This window comes from Pararge aegeria, chromosome 14 (assembly GCF_905163445.1).
Source record: "Pararge aegeria chromosome 14, ilParAegt1.1, whole genome shotgun sequence".
Classification (NCBI taxonomy): Eukaryota; Metazoa; Arthropoda; class Insecta; order Lepidoptera; family Nymphalidae; genus Pararge; species Pararge aegeria.
This window is the reverse complement of record NC_053193.1, coordinates 6,264,776-6,287,313: the sequence shown is the minus strand read 5'-3', so window position 1 is coordinate 6,287,313 and position 22,538 is coordinate 6,264,776. Positions and strand designations below refer to the sequence as shown.

Below are 22,538 nucleotides of genomic sequence, written 5' to 3'. Positions count from 1 at the left end.
TGTTATAAAATCAATAATATACTTTTTTTGTAATAAAAAAAATTAATAGTGCCAGAAACAAGCGGGCGGACATAGTAGGAATCTTATCTATAAAATAACAAAAGGACTCAAACCAGTGTTGGATATATAGTTGGTTATACAGTATATATTTTGCGCTTTACTTTAAACATTTATCCTGGATGCTGGTCGAACTACATGTACACACTTGCCTTTTGTGGTCACAGAATACACAATCGTACCTACTAATATGGTATTTTAAATGAAGTAAGTACATTTTAATTACCTGAAGCAATAGAGTAGTGCAGCACCCAAATTTCTGTAATAAAAGAAAAAAAGTCTATAAGTTTTATCAATTTTGCTGTCGTAACAATAGAGCCATAGTCTACACTAGCCAAGTATGGATTGGTAGACTTCACACGCCTTTGAGAACATTATGGAGAACTCTCAGGCTCTCAGGCTGGAGGCTCTCTGGTTTCCTCACTATGCTTTTCTTCACCGGAAAGCAAGTGATATTTAATCGCTTCAAACTCCCGTAAGGGAAGTCAAAGTGCTAACCACTATGAATCACCTCTCCCCTCCATTTTTACACAGTATAAAAAAAATATACTTCTTGTGTTTTCTCTTGTATATAATGTAACAGCTGATGCTATAAGTGAAGCTTCTTGACATTTTTTAGCAGACTACCGTGGACAACTTACCGGCTACCTACTACAAAAGCTGCGAAACCGCACAGCATACGGAGTTACTTGTACACGGTATTACAGCAAGTATCAAATATCATTATAAGCAAACCATTGCCGGTCTATTACAGGGCACGGGTCTCCCGGAATGATAAGAGTGTAGGCCATAGTTCACCACGCTACTAGCCTGGTGCAGATCGGTGGACTACAACCACAACACCTACAAGGGCTATAAATGTACTTTAAAACCGTAGCTATATTTTAAATACTTACAAGCGTGTGCTCAACTGACCGGTTCTTGATTTAGATACATTAATATCATACTTAAATAAAATGTTAGAACAGTCTTCGCCGCCTATACAGGAAAATAACCATAATCATTTTCCTTAAGAGGTACCTATATATTAAATGCGTTGTTCAATACTAATGAACCTATATAAAAAATAGCTGGACCGACTTGAATAGGCAAAAATCTAAAGGTAAAAATTTTAAAAATATTTTATGCAATTGACACTTCACATTACTTCCAAAAGTGTTCTACGTTTTACGAAGTTCACAGAGTCACCAAGTTTTAAGTAAAAATGAGAAATACAATAATTTTGCTTATCTATTCGAATAGAAACAAGAATACGACAATATTAGTAATATTATGCTTACTTAAAAATGGCAGCCCATAACGTATTGCTATGCGTTTTAACATAGAACTTGAACTATTTTAGACAAGCTAATTTTATTTAATAAATTATGTGCACATTAGCAGTACAAGTTTTTTTATCACCATCAGCATGATGTCACACTACTCTTGTAGAAGAAATTTAGATTGTGCAGGTGACGGCAATTCAGACATGTGTCCCTCCTCTTACTGGCATCCTGTGTGCTACTACTACTATCTATTACGATCGCCAACGCACCTGGTCAGAGTGATTAGGGGCAAACCCTTCCGTTGGGAGAGTCGTTAAGTCGAGCAGTGGACTGGCTATATACTAGCGGACCCTCGCGAATTCGTCCGCGTATGAGTCAATCGAGAAGCTAGAATAGATCTGATGCTAACATAATAATCATCGTGGCTAGCTATGTGCCTATTATTATTTTACGTGGTATACTGAGTTATTAAGTTAATATATATAAGTTGATACATACATACATAAATCCATCCATACATCCATCCTCACAAAATTTCGCTTATTAGTAGGACGGAATGCATTCATTCCTCATTTTCCGATATGCCTTTCGACTTGCTGTTATTTTTGAAGAGTTACTTCCCTTATCTACGATAATATTTATCGGATCTTCATTAAAATTAGACAACACATGCTTGATAGTATACACTTTCAAATAAAAGAAGAATTATTAAAGTCGGTTCAAATTTAACGAAGCTATGAAGTAAAATTGATAAAAATTATCATCCCGTTTCCCGGAGGAAAGTTATTATTTATCGTGATAAAAAGTATTCTATACGTTGACCCGGAATATCAGCTACCATTATATCAAAATTTTATTTAAATCCGTTCAGTAGTTGTCACGTGATGCCGGGACAGACAGACAAAAATTAAATAGAAATCTGTTTCGGGCTCAGTATCGATTATAAAGCATTACCGAATCAAAATATATTAAATATACAGAAATCTTCCAGTTACAGTTTAATTGTAAGTATATAGATAGATGATGATGTAGCACCAATAGGCTACTCCAATGGGGCTTAAATAGCGTTTCTGAAACGTTGTGCTAGTGTAAGTTTTGCAAAGCGTTCACAATATCAATCGTTTATAAGGCAACTTAACCGACAATACTTACAAGGTCAAGACAAGTTTAAAGACATTGACCTTTGGAGATTATTGCAAAAAAAATAACATAACAATTTACATGCTTTGGCCAACAAATGTCTTTGGGATGCTGCGAAAATTAACAAAAACCAGAATCAATTAATACCGTTTTGTATTTGAATACAATAACGAAGTATATAATATTTAACATATTTAAATTAAAATGCTGGTGTAACTGTCGTGTCGGGTTTTAATAATGATCATAATATTATAGGCCTTATTCACTACTTTACAATTTAAAACTTATAATTACGATTTGTTGAGTCTAAGACACCGATACCGGTCTGTTTGCTCAACTTTGGCTTAGGCTACCTCCATTTCTTTCCACTCTTTTACGTGCTTCGGCTCTTATTTCGTGTTCCCATCATCAAAACTCGATTCCTTTTCCTAGAGTTTTAGTTTAAACTAAAAAATAAATTAACTATTTTCGATAGAATTATGAATAAGAAGAAGTCATCTAAAACTTGAGTTTATAGCATCAGTCGGCAGCCATTACAAATATCACGTGTTAATTGTATTTTTAGGAACCTGTCCAATAATTTAGATGCTATAGCCTACAATCTTTCTCAATAAACCAGTTATAGTTATAACGAATAAATGAATATTTTAAATTGGACTATAATTATATGTGCCACTTGTGTCCATTCGTTTAACTTAGCCTATCTATCCTAGATATTGGATAGAAGCAGACTTAACAATTATTCATTGTAAAGTCAACATCTCCTCGAAGCATCCTCAGGAAACGTGCGTAGAGGGTACATTGCTGAAGATCTGTTTGGTGTTGAGTATAAGGATTGAAGAAATTATAAACTACCACCATGCAGATTCTCCTGCTTTGCGCGGAGTATAAAAAATTAAGCCAAATATTCATAATGTCTATCCTAGTTTATTAAGCTGTCTCGTTGCTACTTTAGCTTCACAACTCTTAAAGCTAAAAGGATAACTCTGATTCTTCTGCAGATTTTACCAAAATGATTTTAATCACTTTGGTACTCAGATTTGATGTTATTTGTCTATATGAATTTAAAGCCTCTCTCAATCTTTATATTTCCTTAATACCCTATTCGGGATCGCTCCAATTAAATGAAGCAAGCTAATGGCATATTCACTTTACTTTATGGTCTTTGTATAGGCAACGTTAAACTTGCAATAAACCTATATTATGTGGAAGTGAATCAGAAAGGGTCGATACTAATTAGGTAACCAAATAAATTAAATCTAAACTCCATCATCACAAAAATTTATATTATACATACAATATTATACAATAGAAAACAAAATGTAGATAGATTCTCAAATCCTTGAAATAACGCGGATGCGACGCCGTTTGAATTGAATCCCTTAATGCATGAATATAAATTGTTTGAATTGTAATGGATGAGTGATAAATAATAGGTAGGTATACAAATTGTCCTAATTAGATAATTAGGACAATTTGTATAAGACCAAACCGTGAATCGCTTTGGTCTACTAAATTACCTGACGCTTCTTTCCGAAAGTGTCCCGTATTATATCTTACTATCCTGACCGTCATATTCAACCTATTACCTGCCTACTACAGGGCACTGGTCTCTTCTTAGAATGACAAGGGTTTAGGCCGTAGTATACCATGCTGGACTTCACACTCCGTTGAGAACATTATGGAGAACTCTCAGGCATGCAGGTTTCCTTACGATGTTTTCCTTCACCGTTAAAGCAAGTGATATTTAAATTGCTTTCGCCCATCTAAAAATACCCAACTATATATAATATTAGATATTTTAAATGTCGCAATGGGCCTGTTCAATTATTGGAATGCTCTATTTAACCACTGTACAAGTGTATGTGATAAAATTTAGTATAGAGATAGTTTACATCCCAGAAATAAAAAACACTTTTTGTTTTCATTAACAATTACGATATTTTTTTAATTTTTGGTTCTGCTTACTTAGACGTTATTCGTTATTTATTTTCTAGTGCAGTAATTATTTATTGTTTTTAGATGTACAGGTATTCATCGAATATTTTATATTATTTTCTGAGCGTTTTATATAAATATTATCATCATTATTATATGTTTTAAAGGCAAAAGGCTAAGGATCTAAGTAACTACATGTTCGTTAAAATATCTAGTACCTTAAAGAAACCTTTGCGAGTTAATGTACGAACGCTGTTCTCAGAAAATTTTATAGGCAATTAGTACACCATATTTAAGGAGAATCATAATATTAAGGGCCATAACCAAGGAATATTTAATAGTTCTAGAAAGAACCATAACTAGAATATATGAACCTAAATACTTCGTTAGTCCTGTGAATGCCTTAAAACTGTTAAATGTGGTTAGAACGTTCGACGGATCATAAAATAAACGGCAAGCACGTAATTCTCAATACCAGTTCGGATTGAGGCAATAGGGATTACCCAATTACAGACACAGAAAAAGCTCAAAGTCACTCAGCAGGCGATGGAGAGAGTCAGAGTATTGTACGTGATCAAATCAGAAATGAGGTGATCCGTAGAAGAACCAGAGTTACTGACATATCGAAGTTTCGAAGCTGCGATCGCAATGGGCTGGTTTCATAGCTCGGGGAACGGATGGACGTTGGGATCCCGACGTGCTGGAGTGGCGACCCCGTAAGTAACCTGGTAAGCGCACTGTAAGTTGACCCCAACGAAGTGGACAGACGACAAGAGCGTCGCAGGAAGCAGCTGGAAACAACGACTCGCGACACAAAACCGTGGAATTTTAAACTCCATTCAAAAGAGCAGCAGTTGATCGGTTGATACGAGTAGGTATATTATATTGATGATGATCTAAATATTAATAGTAGCCGAATGTCAACTGTTCATAACCTTTTACAAAATATTGCTTTCCCGAAGCCGGTGCTTGAGGAGTTTTCACGGCACTTTACCATCAGCTCCTTTTATTGTGACGAGCATAAATTGCTTACCTACCATTTAGAACAAGTTCAAAGTTCATATAAAACGTAAGCTTGTAGAAAAAATCTTCTTATTTCAGGATTACTTACGATAAAAAAGCTTGGTTGTAAATTGCTCTAACTTCATAGCTAAATGTTAGTTGACTGTGAGATGGTGATAGCAAAAAACATACCAAAGTTAACAAACTCAACAAACGAAGCGGCGAGATTCAAAAAACCTAAAATGTATGTACCTTACGTGTTTGGTTATAAACTCCTTTCTTAAAAGTCAGTTCAATAAGATGTCCAATGTTATCAAATTGGTAATCACGATAAATATCGAATAACCAATATTAAAATGTCAATAATTTGGAATAAATACCAGGCATCAAGAACCGTTAAGGAGGTAGGGCGGTGGCAGTATCGGTCATTAGAGCAAAAACGTAAAATCAAACAGAAACTCGGGTAACTGACAAAACTTCCCCCTAATTGACGAAGCTTCTGTTGCTACATTAAATTAAATATCCAAATAAAGTTGTCAATTATAAATAAAGGGTATCATTAACTTTTTACTAATAAAGTTAGAAATTTGAATCGTCTACCGTGTATTTTAATTGCGTGTTGTTTTCTTCATTATGTAAAATATTAAGTTAAGTTTAAATTTTTTGACGGCTGATTGGCGCAGTTTGCAGCGACCCTGCTTTCTGAGTCCAAGGTCGTGAGTTCGATTCCGGTTACTGGAAAATGTTTGTGTGATGAGCATGAATGTTTTTCAGTGTCTGGGTGTTGATAAGTATTTATCTATAGTATTAAAAAAAAAACTGAGAACTTAAACTTAAACTTAAACTTTTGACCTTCTGCATTGTTGTTTAATTTTTATCATTTTTGACTTTTTTTTACCATAAAGACCAAGCAGTCGCTTTTCTTTTGAAATCAACAGCTTCCGAATCCCACATCCTTAATTCCGAGACAGGAGTTTGTTTGGTTGCCATTTGAAAATTTAAATACGACAAACCAATTGTGAAACACTCTCTTCGTAGCCTTACCGCACCATGAGACTAACCGAGGTTAACCGCAAATATAAGTTTGTCTCGTAATAATCTTTCTCACATTTCCTTCCGTGCGGTTAAATACCAAAGTATATTCTGAAAAAAATTATAAGCCTTGCAAATAAACGTGAACAAAACTCGGGATGGTTACTCTTTTTTTATAGTGATAGTTTTCGGATTAATAAATATAGCAACACCTCGCAGGGCATGGAAAAACACGTCAAATCAAATCAAATACACTTTATTGTACACCAAATATAAAGCAATAAAAAAAAGAACACAATTGAAAAAAAAAAGAAAAGGTGTCCTTCAAAGTGCTGCCCTGTGTCCATTAACCTGAGGCGAGGGCTGTAATTACTACAACGGGCAACCAGTCCCTTCAGACTGGAACCCAGCAATACTATGCAATGCGTCTTGGCAGCAGAATCTAGCATCGCAGTAAAACTTCCCCGGACGAGGTCTGTCACAAAATATGATTCTTAAGGTGATTTTGGACCTACCAATGCATAAGTTTAAGGAATCTGTTAAAACACATTTATTACAGCGAGGTTACAATAGAATTGATGAACTTATTAATGACAAGGTTGCTTGGAAGCATCCGGCTCCGCTTTCAGCTCTCACAAGATAGAAAAATGAATGTTAAAATGTAAAATGTAATTATTGATGTTGGGAAAGAGCAACTGCTGAGTTTCTTGCCGGCTTCTTCTCGGTAGAATCTGCCTTCCGAACCGGTGGTAGAGTCACTACAAACGGACAGACTTGACGTTTCAAAAGTGCTTATATGGGGCCTACTTGAAATAAATGAATTTTGAATTGAATTTTTTTTTTTTTAAATCTCTACGACTATGTAGTATCCATTTGAAAGGTGCTCTCAGTTGAAGTGTGACAAAACACTGCATAACTCGTTTGTTTATACCATAACATTTGTACATTACATGTTTCGGAATTCTAATAAAAATTCAAATAAGTTGTTAACAATTTTGTATGAACACGGTAATGATTATAATTTTTACAACAGTCATCTTATTATAATTGTTGTGTATAAGAACTATACGTGGCACCAATATCATTAAGCAATATAATATATAGTTAATGATATTTGTGTATTTGAAGCGATAGCCTAGTAGCTAGAGCTTCGGACTCCCTTTCGTGGAGACCGAGTTCGGTGTAAGGACATGTCATTATGTTTTTTCACTAGTTATTTATAAGATTTGTTATGCCTTTGAGTAAAATTCATCCCTTTCAAGATTATTTATTGAGACAAAAGATAGCCTATGTCCATCTCCATGGTATAATCTATATCCTTGCCGAGTTTCATTAAAATCCATTTAGCCGTGAAAGATAACAAACAGACTTAGAGTTACTTTCGCATTTATAATATAAGTAGTATGAGTTTATCTGTGAAAACCTGTTAATCGTTTTTCGTAAACCAATTTATAAACTACTTTTGTATTTACAGCTGTCGGTTTTCCAATTTAAGGTAAAATAAATAAATAATAAAGTAAAATTCCCTTTCATTTCAGTATTCTTAGAAGTTATTGTGCTTGCGCTCATACTCGTAACTACCTGTTTTCTCGTAACATAGAAATGTCACGTACAATTATCATTCTGTTGATATCAGCGTCACTAGTACCGGCTCAGTTTTAATATAACCTACAATAAGACTGATACCGGTTTACGGCCAGTTATTCATGCGCCAAGGTCGGAGACAGGTTTAAAAGACCAGCGTGCGCCATATAGTACCGGTTGAAACATCATAAAAGTCACCTTAAACAATCCTTATTCTCACAAAATCAGTGTGCAATATGCAACATAATTTTTTATTTCGAATTTTCACATGTAATTATGACGGAGTTTTCTGTTTTCGATTTCATAGCACCCGGCTGTTCAGTGGAGCGCGAACAGCGATATGTTTTATTGTATTCATGCAATTCGTTGACGTTTTTTTTAAAGCTTAATAAAAAGTTGCGTCATATCTGCTTGCCGGTTTTTTGGCATTTAGGTCATTTTGGATATGACCTACACGAGAATTGATAAACTTCTTTCCGAATAAATATTTTATAGACCACACACAGTTAAGAACGGACCTCCTTCTCACAGCCGTGTATCTCTATTTCCCAGATAAAGTTCACGCTGTCCCAATGTGGAGATAGATATAGGCAGATATATGTATGTACTTGGCATAGGATATATATTTTTTGTTCTGACTTATAAACCTGAGGTGTTAAGCTGCATGTGCCTATGATTACAACGGCAATCACGCCCTTCAAATACGGTACACAGCATTGCAACAATGTTGCTTTACGGCAGAAATAAGCATGGTGATAACTTGTAGTACTTCCAACAACAGTTTGATACTACTACGTAATATCAACATTAAATATGATCGATACTTTGGCGAAGCGATTTTCACATCTTTATTAAACCTGGTTTAAGCGAAGTAGTCGATACTCTATGTTTCATCAAATATTAAGTTTCGAATACATTTTAACAGAATAACAAATACAACACAGCCTATATAATTTGGCGCTATTATCGCTATTTGATCGATAAACCTACCTATTTACTATATTACTGCTGTAGCTACAGTTAATAGGTAGTCAGAGAAGACAAAACATTACGTAACTCTAAGAATACCGAAACTATGCAACCGCTTTAAAAAGTTTATTAGTAAGAATGCAGTCAATTATTAATTTATCATCGAAAAAAAAATTATAAGGAAATGTTGATAATAGAATGAGATAAATTATTGATACTGAAAAACCCGCGGCGGCCTAGCGGTCAGAATGATATATTCTGCGGTTTAGTTAGCTAATATGTTTTTATGATTTATTTGTAAGTAGGTTTTTAATAACCGGTTATAGTTGAATTAGCAATGAGTTCATTTAATAATTCGTTCGGTTTTGAAACTGTCACGTTAGTTTAGTAGTTAATTAATAATAACAAGTGGCCGCCGCCGTGGTCAAAATTGATGGTCCAATTGTTAGTTTGAAACCATTGTTGTTAGGTTTGAACATTATTAAGGTCATATTATCAAAGACTTCTAAGTTTTAATCACAGATATTGCTAAGGTTACACGGTTGATTTGGCTTTCAAACAAATGATAATTTAAAAAAATATTAAAAAAGAATAATTGACACACATATTATGTAGCGTGTTTGTGTCAAATACGTAGTACTGCGTGCGATGTTTTTTTTTTATTGATTCAATATATTTGTATTTGTTTAACGCGTAATTAAAAAAGTATTATCATTCTGCACTACTTTTCGAAATAAACTAAGTGTAGACAATTTCATACTCCTCCGTACGCGCAAGTTTCGTAATAAGGGGTACAAAGTTTTTGCTACACGTATTAATATATACTTAGATAATGTTTATAAATAATTAGTTCTTTTACAAATTATTAACAATGTTTTTGAAGTAAAACTTCTTTGGGCGCGACTAAGGGTAGTAACTCAGCTTTTTTTCTGACGGAAGTAACGCTTAAGTCAGACGTCTGTGTAATTTCCGCAATTTAAAAATAATATTTTGTATTGGTGGTAAGTATATGTCATATACTCTACGCTTCTTGACTTATACGCCAGCTAGTGGCAAATATCATAATCAATTAGGATTATTTATTTTTAATATTTTCAAACGTTTGAATTGTGAATAGCAAAGTGAATAAATATTTTTAAAAAGTGTAAAAAAAAATACTTTAAATTGCAATATTTTTGAAAATTTCTTAATATACTTGTTTATTTACTCTATTCTATTTTTAACAAATGAAAATTTTTATAAAATGTGAAATTGATATTAATGAAAATTTTAAATAGAATATGAAATACTTAGTGAATTTTAAATGAAATGGCAGAGTCCCAGGAACATTTTACTCTTTCATCAATAAATAATAATAAAAGTTATAATTCAACGTAAAGGTTACACGCACACACTTTTTTTTGTTTTTATAATTATTATATATTGGACTAAAATTACGAGATTCCAAGGTTGGGTTAAAAATGTTCAGGTATTGTGTTTCAGACATGCCCAGAGATACAGCCTTCGAGTACTAAATAATAAATACATTTTGTTCCTTAAGTATAATGTTAACAAGTCGATACTTTTCTTCATAGTATTAAAATACCGCGTTTGTCTGATTTTCCGCTCACTCCGCCTGAACAACGCAAAAGACTTTGATGCTTTTTTTCTATTCCAAAGATACTTTTTCACAGATAGTTTAAATACCTATATAATAAATAGAGGCAAAAACATTTTAAATCTAAATCGCCTAATAATAATTTTGGTAATAACTTCGGTTTTTTTTTCTAGTATAATATTATACCAATGCGAAATGGTTCGCTATACTATTTTTTTTATTTCACGATGTCAATGTCCGCTCTTTCGAGTTGTAAGCAACTTATCTTGGCTTTCTAGCTTATTACCATCGGCATTTTGTAAACTAACATTTACTATATCGATGGCCGATAATAGTAATTTGATAACACGATACAAATTTGGCAGATTGACGACACTCCGATATCACGTTTGTTTACTCGAAAACTAACGCTGTCTGCTCATATCCGAAAGTTGGTAAAGCAAACTGTGATGTCTCAGTAACGTTACGAAAACAATGTAACACAGCACCATGCCCTAAATTATGGTGATCTTCAACTCTTACAGTAAAATTACCTGTACAGCATCACCACACAGAACTGTATATACCGCATCACAATCACGTAGCACTATTTAATCACAATAATCACAAACGCATAGCGGTGCGGTGGTGTAATAGGAGAGAATTCGAACGAAATTGTAAAGCGAAATTCAAAATTGTAAAGAGATCGGCGCGTGAGCAGCGCACCCACGCTTTGCCTCGCGCGGGCTATTACGAGAGCGAATGTCGCCCGTCCGTGGGGCAAGGTTGCCTGGAAGTTCACGTGACCTTCGGATATGGGGGAAGTAGGAAAAACCGTTTTCGAAATGAAACATCTATCGGCGCAACTTGGAAACAAAGAAAGAAAATTTAAAAATTTCCTTCTTTATTTCCAAGTTGCGATATCAAGTTAATATAAACTACTTTACTAGAATATAAAATCACAGTACACAGAACAATAACTAACCTTATGAACTATAAAATAAAAACAAAAAACGGAAGGAAATAGCGCTTGGCACCTTGGATTTGTAATTAAGGATGATTTTTATTACATGTCAGTTGTTGTTCTGCTAAAAGGTAAATTTTCAATTTTTATTTAGATGCTCCTATATTGAAGTAAAAGACTCGTATACCGTCACTCTCATGCCGTCATGCTCCTTTTGTGCATGTATGTTTACTTATTATATTATTATTAAATAAATATGAATAAATATACTCGTACTACGACAATACACACATTTCCATCTAGCTACAAAGAAAGCGTAGCGTACCCATAAGGGTACTAAGATAGCTGACGAATATTTTTATGAATATATATAGTACACATAAATATTTCTAAAATACACTTAAACACCCAGACACTGAAAAACATTAATGTTGAACACACAAACATTTTTCCAGTTGTGGGAATCGAACCCACGGCCTTGGACGCAGAAAGCAGGGTCGCTGCCCACTGCGCCAAGCGGCTATCTATTATTATTTCACTAAAAGTTAGCCCTTGGCTACAATATAACCCGATTATAAATCTTTAAGTAAGCAAATTATTATCACGCTACGATCTTTAGGAGTAAATAAACAAGACGGAAGGAACAACAAGGACGGGCGATGGGACTCGATGGGTCGAACATACCCAGGGAAGAAGAGTAATGTTCTCTGTCCCTGATCCCTGATTATTGATCGAACTGTTGGATAGACGGAGTTTTCATAATGAAAAGCCTTGATGCATATAAATAAGTAAAGAAGCCGACTGAACTGAACTGAACGGTCCCAACCCTTATATGACTGTAGCGATGATGATGAAAAGATCATCATCATATTAGGTATTTATAACAAACTGTTAATCGTATTATATTAATAACCTAGATGTTCTCACAGACCAATAATAATCTCACGATAATTTAGTTTTACCAGAAATTACACTTTCCTTTAGTTTTTCTCTAAAAATCTCAAAATACAGAAAGTATTGACGGCCCGGTTGGCGTGGTGCCAGCGACGTCAGCTGGCCTGGCATTCTTGACTTCATATCCCCATCGCATTACTGGTGTGAAACTGATTGAGATAACGCTAACTGCTTACACTGTTAAAATAACTTTATTTGCCGCTATCTCACCGATTTACTCTTGGTATAATCGGGATCCAAGAAATGCAACAGACATTAGACAAAGTTTTGAGTTATTTGAAACTCAGAAGTCTATCATCCAGACCTGTTCAGCGGGTGGACTACGCCTAAACCCTTCTCATACTACGAAAAGACCCGTGCAGTGGTAATGGGTGCATAATGTTGACGGTTCCAATATTGTGGTAAGCCGCCATCAAAAACCAGACATTCATGGTCAATGATAGACGGCGCAGTGGGCAGAGACCCAGCTTTCTGATTAAAAGGCTGTGGGTTCGATTTCCAATACTGGAAAATGTTTGTGTGGTGAGTGAATGTTTTTCAGTGTCTGGATGTTTATCTGTACTTATATTGTAATTATTTATATCTATTATTAATAACAATAGTCATCTTAGTACCAATAACACAAGTTACGCTTACTTTGGGACTAGATGGCGATGTGTGTATTGTGGTAGTAAATTTATTTATAAAAATAAATTGGAACAATTGCACCTGGATATGTGTTCCAGGATTTAGCGTGTAAATACAAACATAGCACAGTTTGATACAAAAAAATCTACAATGCACGAGTTGTTTGCGTATGGAAGCGTCTTGAATAACTCCTTACTAAACTGTCCCCCGGTCGTGAATCACTTTAAATAGCTGAAAAATATCAGTACGATCCCAGAAGTAGGTTATCAACTTTATGGCCCAGACAATCAGGTTAATAAACTTTGTACAAGCAATAATCATAGTCATACGAAATCATTTGCTTAACTTTAATATGTTTGCAAAATACCTCTGTAACCTTTTATACCCGTAGTAGTTAAAAGATAGTGACGTAAATACATGACGAGATTCGCCATCTACATAAGCCAGTATTGATGTTTTAACAACAACATTGCCTTTCTTGTACTTTTACTACAAGAAAATATGCTTTTAACTTGAGATAATTAGGCACCAAATGAATTTTAAATAAATTATTTATTTTCGTTGTCGTCTCAATTGGTAGACGTCCACTTCTGGGCATTTCAATTACAGAGATTTCTTTCGACATTTAATTAAAATTCTACAAACGCTACTCTTTTCCGGTACGGGATCGCCACTCCAGCACCATGGGACCAACATCAATCCAGCGAGCTATGTGCCCTGCCTGGAGACACTTAAACTCTGCATCTTGATGAGCTACGTTGATGATTCTCTAAAGCTAATCGTTACAAACCTTTATTAATTTTGATTCGTTTTTACTATATTAAAATTCTACCATTTATGTAAATATGTTAACTATGAGCTACCTACTTAAAATTTAAATAATTAAAATATCAACGATGAACAAGCTTCCGCAATTCCACCGGATGGCCTAAAACCTGGAGAACCTAATGAGGTAGGTTTTTTTATGGTTATAAAAAAACCTACCTCATTAGTCGCCTATATACAACACAACAAGTTAAAGCAACACTTTTCAGGGCATGCAAGTCCTGCAAGGTGCCGCCCTGTGTCCATCAATCTGTAAGCCTAGGTATTTAGCTGCTGCGGCGAAAATTAGAATTTGGTAGTACTAAACCTACCAACCTGATTAATTAAAAAAAGAACGAAATATAATCGTCTCAATTTTAGAAAAATACTAACAAAAATATACTTTAACGAAACGGAAATGTCGGTTTCCGTTTCGTTGTAGATATAAAATGTGAAGAATTGATAGACACCTGATACAGTTAAGGTCCATCCGAAGGTTAAAAGTGAAAGAGTAGGTAGGCATTAGAATGCAACCTCGTTAATTTTAGTGATATTCAAGGATCGTAATTAATAAAATGCAAATAAGTGGATACACTTGGGAAAATATTGAAATGAACTGGTCAGTGGTTGTATATTATCCAATCGTAGCAAATTCGATTTCATTCAAATGATATAAAACAGGTTATACCTACTTAAGAGAAATTTTAAGTCTGGGCTATAATAAAATCAGCCATTTCAATCAAATTTGGAAGCAACTTTCTTAATACATACGAATTTATTAAATGATTTTGTACGTATTACTAAAATAGAGTTATCCATACTATCCGTGTGGTAGTGGGCAGCGACCCTGCTTTCTGAGTGTGGATTCAATTCCCACAACTGGAGTATATTGTTTCTGCCTGGGTGTTTATCTGTATATTATAAGTATGTATGTGTATTTACAGTCATTCCTGTACCTATAACACAAAATACGCTAACTTTGGGGCTTGCGATGCTTGTGCCGTAGACCGAAGTATACAACGTTTATCGGAATTACGAAATACTGTTGCATGTGCATAAGTATATTTCATAAGGAATCACCATCTTAAATCAAAAGAAGCATATTTACTTTTCCATATAAACGAATTCAAAACATTCAAGTATTTACTTATGACAACCCTATTGAAGCTAAAAGACAAAATAATAAAGTCACTTGATTTTACTGTTGCAAGGGCTGCATCTTATTTCTTTCAGTAAAAACTATGGTTTCCTAGAAAACTATTAGCGTTTCGGTTTCACAGATAAATCTCAGAGACAGTCAACACTAAATAATGTTCCTCTAAAGCCACTTAAGTATTGTTTCGGTTTCCATTTACATGTTGTATATTTTATTTATTTTTAACTGGCCGGAAGTAAGAAAATCGGCTTTATTACACCTCCGGGCGAAAAGTTAAGACGTCATGGCCTGTTGGAATCAATTATTTTACTAATTTAACAAGAGGGCAAACAAACTTAACTTTGGGGTAAATTTATTTAATATATTAATAATTACGCTCTCACATACACTCGCCTTATTTTTTGGAGAGCGATGATTACTGCAACTCAGTTAACACTTATTGTTTTCATTTTTTTATGTAACCATTGTCAACAGTTGTCAACGACTGCTGACTTTGAAACTCGTTTCGATCTTTAAAAAGACCTATGGCCAGCAATGTACGTCAATCGATTGATGTGATGACACCGTAACGTCAATGTGACTTTAGTTTACCTACATAAAAATTACACCAAGGCATTACAGTTTCTTAAAAATTTTAAACCTCTAGTAAGTATTTAAAACTCATTGTAGTTTTGCAATAATCTATTATAACACTGTTATTTCTTTTGTTACCTACTGTAATATCAGCCGGGCAATGTGACGCAATAGTTCACTTGCATTTGGGACGAATCGCGAAAGTTGTAGAGCTGGTTTCAATCGGTGCGATTCAAAATAATGGTTGTCGCGTATCCTTTTAAAAATCGAATTCTACGCACTTCCAAACTAATACTAATTCATAATAAGATTATACATACTCTATATTGTCTGTTTGTTTGTTTGTTTGTTTGTTTGTGTGATTGGCTCAACTGTGAAACCGATCTTGATAAAATTTGCCGTCATGTGCTTTCATTCTGGAGATAGAAAAATAGCTCTTGTTCTCTATGCTTGTCTTGATTGCTTCACTTATCTTTGAAAAACTTTGCATAGGAAAAGTTATGTATCCCGGAGACGACCATAGAATACATTCTATCCCGAGAAATAAAGGTTTCCTGCGGTATTTTTAAACCCGAAATAAAAGCGGGCAACAGCTAGTATAGTACGAATGCGAAAGTGTGTTTGTTTGCTTATTTATTTGTTTATTGCCACCTTTGTTCGTTACATTAACATTACGCAACTGTCACTGTATTTTTAAAGATACTTTTTTTATTTAATTTATAAAAGTTACTCTACGGGCTCTGATAATAACACCATCATCCTCACCAAGGTTTTAAGTCGGGGTTACTCATAACTTTAGTTTCTCAATCATTTTGCTCTAATTTGTCCTTTGCGTCACAGCTGGGTAAACTCTTGGACCATAAATAATCTCTAGGTATTCATATTAGTTTTATGAATTAGAAAGTTAGTTTTTCCGTCAACTATACGACCATTATTGCAAAATAATAAAAAGAAACATCAATCTTCATTCTATTCTGATTATAATACCGAAAAGTGACAATGGATTTTTTGCACTGATAAACATAGCCAATAAAATGCAAATGGATGTCTCACCGGCTATGAAGGCACCATCGCGTGCTTGAACCATACAAAAAATACAGCATTTCGGAAAATTATTCTATTTAACAAATGAAAATAGTTATTAAATGTGAAAGTGATATTAATGAATTTTAAATAGAATATAAAATGAAATAGTGAATATTAAATGAAATAGTGAATATTAAATGAAATAGCGGAGACCCAGGAACATTCATTCTTTCATCAATAAATAATAATAAAACATTTACATCAATCGCGCGTGAAGGTGATACGCACACACTTTTTGTTGATTTTCACTTTCGTGTGTTATAAGTATTTATTTGAATATATTTATTTCATTCAAAGTCAAAGTCAAGTCAAAGTCAAATATTTCTTTATTCAAATAGGCACATAGATGGCACTTTTGATGTGTTATTATATACAAAATGTGTACATAGCAGTAAGTAGTGATGGCAATAACTACAATAGTAAGCTTAAAACTAAAGCTACAAGGGTTCCAATCGCGCTCTGGTCTAACAAGAAGCCCACAACAAACTTAGCCGGGTGTTCTTTTTGTTATCACCATCTCACATTGACATTAGAAAATATTTCTTATTACAATCTACTGCCAGCCCTGTAGTACGCACTATGAAGTGCATCAGTAAAATTGATTGGCCACTGTGTCATCAGAGCACACAACAGCGGCACACTGAGCCAATATAATCACTGATTGGAGAAATTGCGTGTTCATTATGAGTGTTGCATGGACATACATGTTATGAATAATGTGCAATACTTATCTGAAATTTTTTCGTCACTTTACGGAAGTCCTATATATATTTCAAAGTCAAAGTAAAAAGTATCACAACAAAACAAAAAAAAAACAAAAAACTTGTATACATTTTGTATGAATTCGTACTTGCTCGTACTTTTCCACTCAATAAGTACAGGGAACGGGCTTCCTCTCAGAATTGAAAGAGTTTAGGCCATAGTCCACCATGCTGCCTAAATACGGTTTGGTAGATTCACAAGCCGAGACATTATAGAGAACTCTCAGGCACGAATGTTTTCTCACGATGCTAACTTTGTAGAATTCTAATAGTAACCAGGGCTTGTACTTGGCCTCTCGAAAGGGAGCCCGAAGTCTTACTAAGAAAGCTATTGAGCCTCACAACATCCTAATAACAAAAGTAAAACCACACAAAGTTCCCTTAGATACTGGGCAGTTTTTGTGTTAATTTATAGTTCCCTTCAAACATACCTTGGAGGAATTATCAATTTTATTAATTTTTTTTATTTAAAATGCATATAAAACTTTTCGGAACCGACAGGATTTGAACCTGCGACTCTCTCTCAATCGCGGCCTAAGCGCTTTCTCCAATATACCTATAGGTATGTTTGAAGGGAGTGGGCTATCATGAAATAGGCGACCATGAAAGTTACGTCAAAATTTGACCTCGTCAGTCCTCTAACAAGGTTTTCTAACTTTTTATCAAAGTAAATTATACATTTGTACTATTATATTATATCTTCACTTCCGTTTCAATCATGTTTCTGCAATGTGCGCCATTATTATATTATCAAATAATATAAAGACACATTAGTATGCATTAGTTGGCATGTTCAACTACTGATCATGAGGCCCTAGATTTGATTTCCGGATCAGACCAAAGTTATATAGATAGATAGATAGATAGATAGATAGATGATAGATAGATAGATAGATAGATAGATAGATAGATAGATAGATAAATAGATAGAAATCTAACTTTGTTTAGCAATTATTCTTTTTGAAATTAAATGTTGTACTATCCCGTTTATCGTACCAAACATGCTTTCTCAACCAAAGGTTGTATGAAGGAGTTCGCTTCAAGCGATAAGGGCGCCTTTCCGCATATATATTTACTTATCTTTTGTTTTGTTACATTTTTTTTTTTGTACGTGCAATAATGAATTTAAAAATAATAATAAACCGTCTGACCAGCGAGATTATTATGAGCAAATCCTCTCGTTGGGGAGAGAGGCCTTTAATCCACCAGAAGATTGCTAAGTATAGGTTATTGATTAAATTAAACAAAAAAACACCAAAAATAATACATAAATACATACCCATACTCAGGCTATTTTTGTTCGTTGCTCATTTGGGTGTAAATGAATATAATGCAGCTGTGAACTACAAAGAGCAACAATAAATAGATATTAGTGAAGAAAACTAATCGATTTGGCAATATGTATTGAAACTAAATGCATGTTCAGTGCTGAACTATTTGTGAATGTTTCAGCTGGTTTTAGCTATAGAACTCGCGTATAGAAAATAATTTATGGCCGCTTTTTAAGTTTCTCCTTTCTTCGTGTATATATTTCTAAGCAACCTATTAGTACAATCTAAACACTTCGTTTATGGTTTGCATGCTTGCAAACTTACCCTTTTTCAATCTAAATGATTCTTATCATTTAGATTTAGATTTTTTCGATTGTAAAATACTTAATTTTTAATTGCTCAGTTTCTAGTGGGCTTGTTCCTTCTGTAAAATAACATCCAAACCGGTTATGGAGTTACCACACTAGAGACAAACTTGACATTTCGAAACATGACAAAAAAATATATTTACAAATTTTGCGTACCTAAGTTTTTCTGGAAATACAGTGATGACCTTGACGTCTAGCTGGATGGATATATATGTTGGTGAGTACTACTGGGCCAGTAAGTTTATTATAAGTCATCCAGCAAAGGTTAAGTCCAACCTTTGGCGGGACTTCCACGCTTGCGCCACTAATGCGTGCGTAGAGAACACTCTAGTTGGGGAATTGGATAAATTCTGTCAACTGCCTCGATGGTCTAAAGGTCTACCGTCTACCTCCCCGACGCAGTTGTGAGCGGTCTGTTTTTGGAAGTTTCACGGAAAAGAGAATTTGTCCTTTTTGAATTAACTAAGATGCCATGCCATGCCATGCTACCGGAAAACCGGGCACCAAGCGATATAGCGTTCCGGTACCATACCGAGTAGAAACCGATCATGTATACGAGTACAAAATAACTGACATACCAATAACAGGACAGCCACACTTGGCGACCTGGGCGCCCTGCTAAGCTTCTGGAGTGAGCTCGTCTGGCTGGTGTGACCCAGTGGGGAGCCTTACCAGTGGCACTACGTACAACGGAACGTTCCGACCGACCAAGTGCGGAGACAAGCCCAGAGAAAGAAGAAGAAGAAGAACAGGACAGCCCACTACCACCTTAGACTGTATCACCACATGGGAGATTCCTAACGCTAACCTAGGCTTACTTGCAGCGGAATGAAAAAAAATAAAAAGAGATAAGTAAAGTAGAGATATCTATAGTCTAGATATTGGATTAAGTTCCCTTCCCTTACGTTCCGTTTCCCGTTGGTTTTTTTTTGTTTAGGAATTCCAAGTACAGTCTTAATAGTCCTTAACGCTATGGTACCAGCACCACCAAATCCGAGTTAGAGAATTGGACTTACCTACTTACCTACCTATTGGCCATCAACAGGCATCGGGGAACACGATATGTTTATATCACTAACAATAAGTACCTATGTGGTTTCTATAATATCAATCATAATAGCCTTGATAAAATTAAGTACTGACTACAGAGATTGGTAGTACACTGGAGTTGGACCTAGATAAGAGTACTTTTAAGGCAAGGTTTTTTAAACTTCTTTGATGCAACGTTTCTTACTAGATGGCGCTGCAGTTGCTATAAGACGCGCTCAGGCCGCAATTGCCAGAGAGTCGCAGGTTCAAATCCTGTCGGGTTCGAAACTATGTATATGCATTTTAAATTGATAAAATTGATAATTCCTCAGGGTGTAGGTAAAAACACTAATAAAAATTATAAAAATATTATATGCATTTTAAATTTAAAATTCTTTGATGAAATTAAATTTTACGTGGACAAAGTTGCTGGCATGAACTAGTAATGATACAAAGTACGAAACAGTATGACACAGTTCTACAGTCACTTCAAGAAATAATGACGCTGTATTTAAATCTAATTAGCAATTTACCGTATGTAATGATATGGTTTCGTTTACCTACGCAACGAAGGTGATGGGCATTCTAGCTGTCAGACGTTCAGCAATATTAACGATATTTTATTATTATTATCTTTTTATTAGTGTTTTTACCTACACTAGAAGGAATTATCATTTTTTTTTATTTAAAATACGACCGACGGGATTTCTTTTAGAATAACTTTAACACCTGCCCTGGTAATGTCGTGTTTTTTTCCGAACACGAGTTGTAAAAAAATTATTAAGTAGGTACTTTTCAAATCTTGGCCCGAAACGGCAATCAAACAGGCTAACCACTCGCACAACGAGGCAGTTACTCTTCAATTCATCTATGTTCTATTTATAAGATTATCCGACGAAGACTAACTTTGGCTACGTATTTAAAGAATCAACAATGATACAAAAAGCATGAGCCAGTCAAGGTTAGCTCGCCGGCAGATATTACTAGGAAGTAGGTTTACTTTCACTTTGGAAGTTTATACCTGTTTGGTATTTGATAATACTTAGAGCTTGTTAAAGTACGTTTAACAAGCTCTAAGTATTATGACCAGCTGACCTTTTCAAGTGGATTTTGTAATATTTGACATGGTCTTTACTGTTGTAATAGTTAATATTAATTTGCTATTCTCCGCAACTGGACAAATGTGTAAAATGACGTTAACTTAGCTATATTTTTTAATGTTTTTGACGCCACACAGATCTACCCAATTACTCTTTCTTATACTCTATTTCTGCCTGCTCGTCTTATTATGTAAACAGTATCTATCTATCTATCTTGTAAAGAGGCCCGCTTCAGCGGATGCACTTCGACCCTCCAGGATCTTTTGTGCTCGCCCCGTCCTTGTATCCCCTCATCCTAAATAGCTTCAAATATCCACTCTAAGAGTTTGATTGAAACTTTTAGGTTGGAGGCACAGTAATCCTCTGGTTGTGGATAGGCCACTCCCAAGAGGTCCAACCGCTTTCTAGCCAATCCGTCGCATTCACAAAGTAAATGCTCCATGGACTCGACGTCCTCGTTGCAGGCCCTACATGTAGGGTCATCAATTATGCCCATTTTGAGCAGCATGGACCCTGTGCCGAAGTGTCCTGTTATGGCCGCTTTGGCGTATCTTGCCTGTCTCCTACTCAGTCTATGTAAACAGTAAGACTAGTAATAAAGGTGAAGATTATTTTTTTTGTGCAGGCTATACATTGTAATCAACCCGTTACCAGCGCGGGTTTCCTCTCAGAATAAGAAGGATGCAGGCCGTCGTCCACCACGCTAGTAAGCTTTACACTAAAAAGGAAAGAAAGAATTGACGGACCAAGATAGCATCACATCACGTGGACATCGCCTATAAAAAATATTTTACGGTATAAAAAATATTTAAAAAAAAACATAAATCACAGCGTAGCGTACAGATTTGTCTGGTTGTCGCGGATTGTAGCAAACTGTAATATATCATGGACTTCCGCAAGCTAGCAATATCATTTAAATTCAAATGATAACAATATTACCACGAGCATGTGTCAGAGTACAAAGAGCCTATCCTGTCTTTAGCCATTCGTGCAACAAAGACATTAAAATTTATTTTGTGGTCTAACCATAGGGACCCTAGACCACCGTATGCCACAAATTTTGTAGGGAACCCAGAAACAAATACATTAACGGGCCGTCAAAACGCGGGCGTCCCTAGAAGTCGAGTATTAACACCCTAGAAATTAAACATCCATCTGAAAATTGCTGACTGTTTTATTTGATAAAATAAATTAAAAAAATGAATAACTCATGGTTCTAATCCTAAGATTAATCATTTTATGTTACTTTTTAATTTTAAACAGCTCTCCTGTACAGCTTTGT

At 34.9% G+C, this 22,538-nt stretch overlaps 1 protein-coding gene across 2 annotated transcripts in view; it reads right to left on the bottom strand.

The window, feature by feature from the left end:
- LOC120629085 (extracellular serine/threonine protein CG31145) overlaps positions 1-22,538 on the bottom strand; it is a 105,208-nt gene that overhangs the window by 67,022 nt on the left and 15,648 nt on the right. The window contains exon 2 of one of the 2 annotated variants that reach the window (XM_039897829.1): positions 284-316. The exons of the other annotated variant lie outside the window; for it this stretch is intronic. The gene's annotated coding sequence lies outside the window, so the exon portion shown is untranslated. The remainder of the gene's footprint in view (positions 1-283; positions 317-22,538) is intronic. 2 annotated transcript variants of the gene reach the window in all.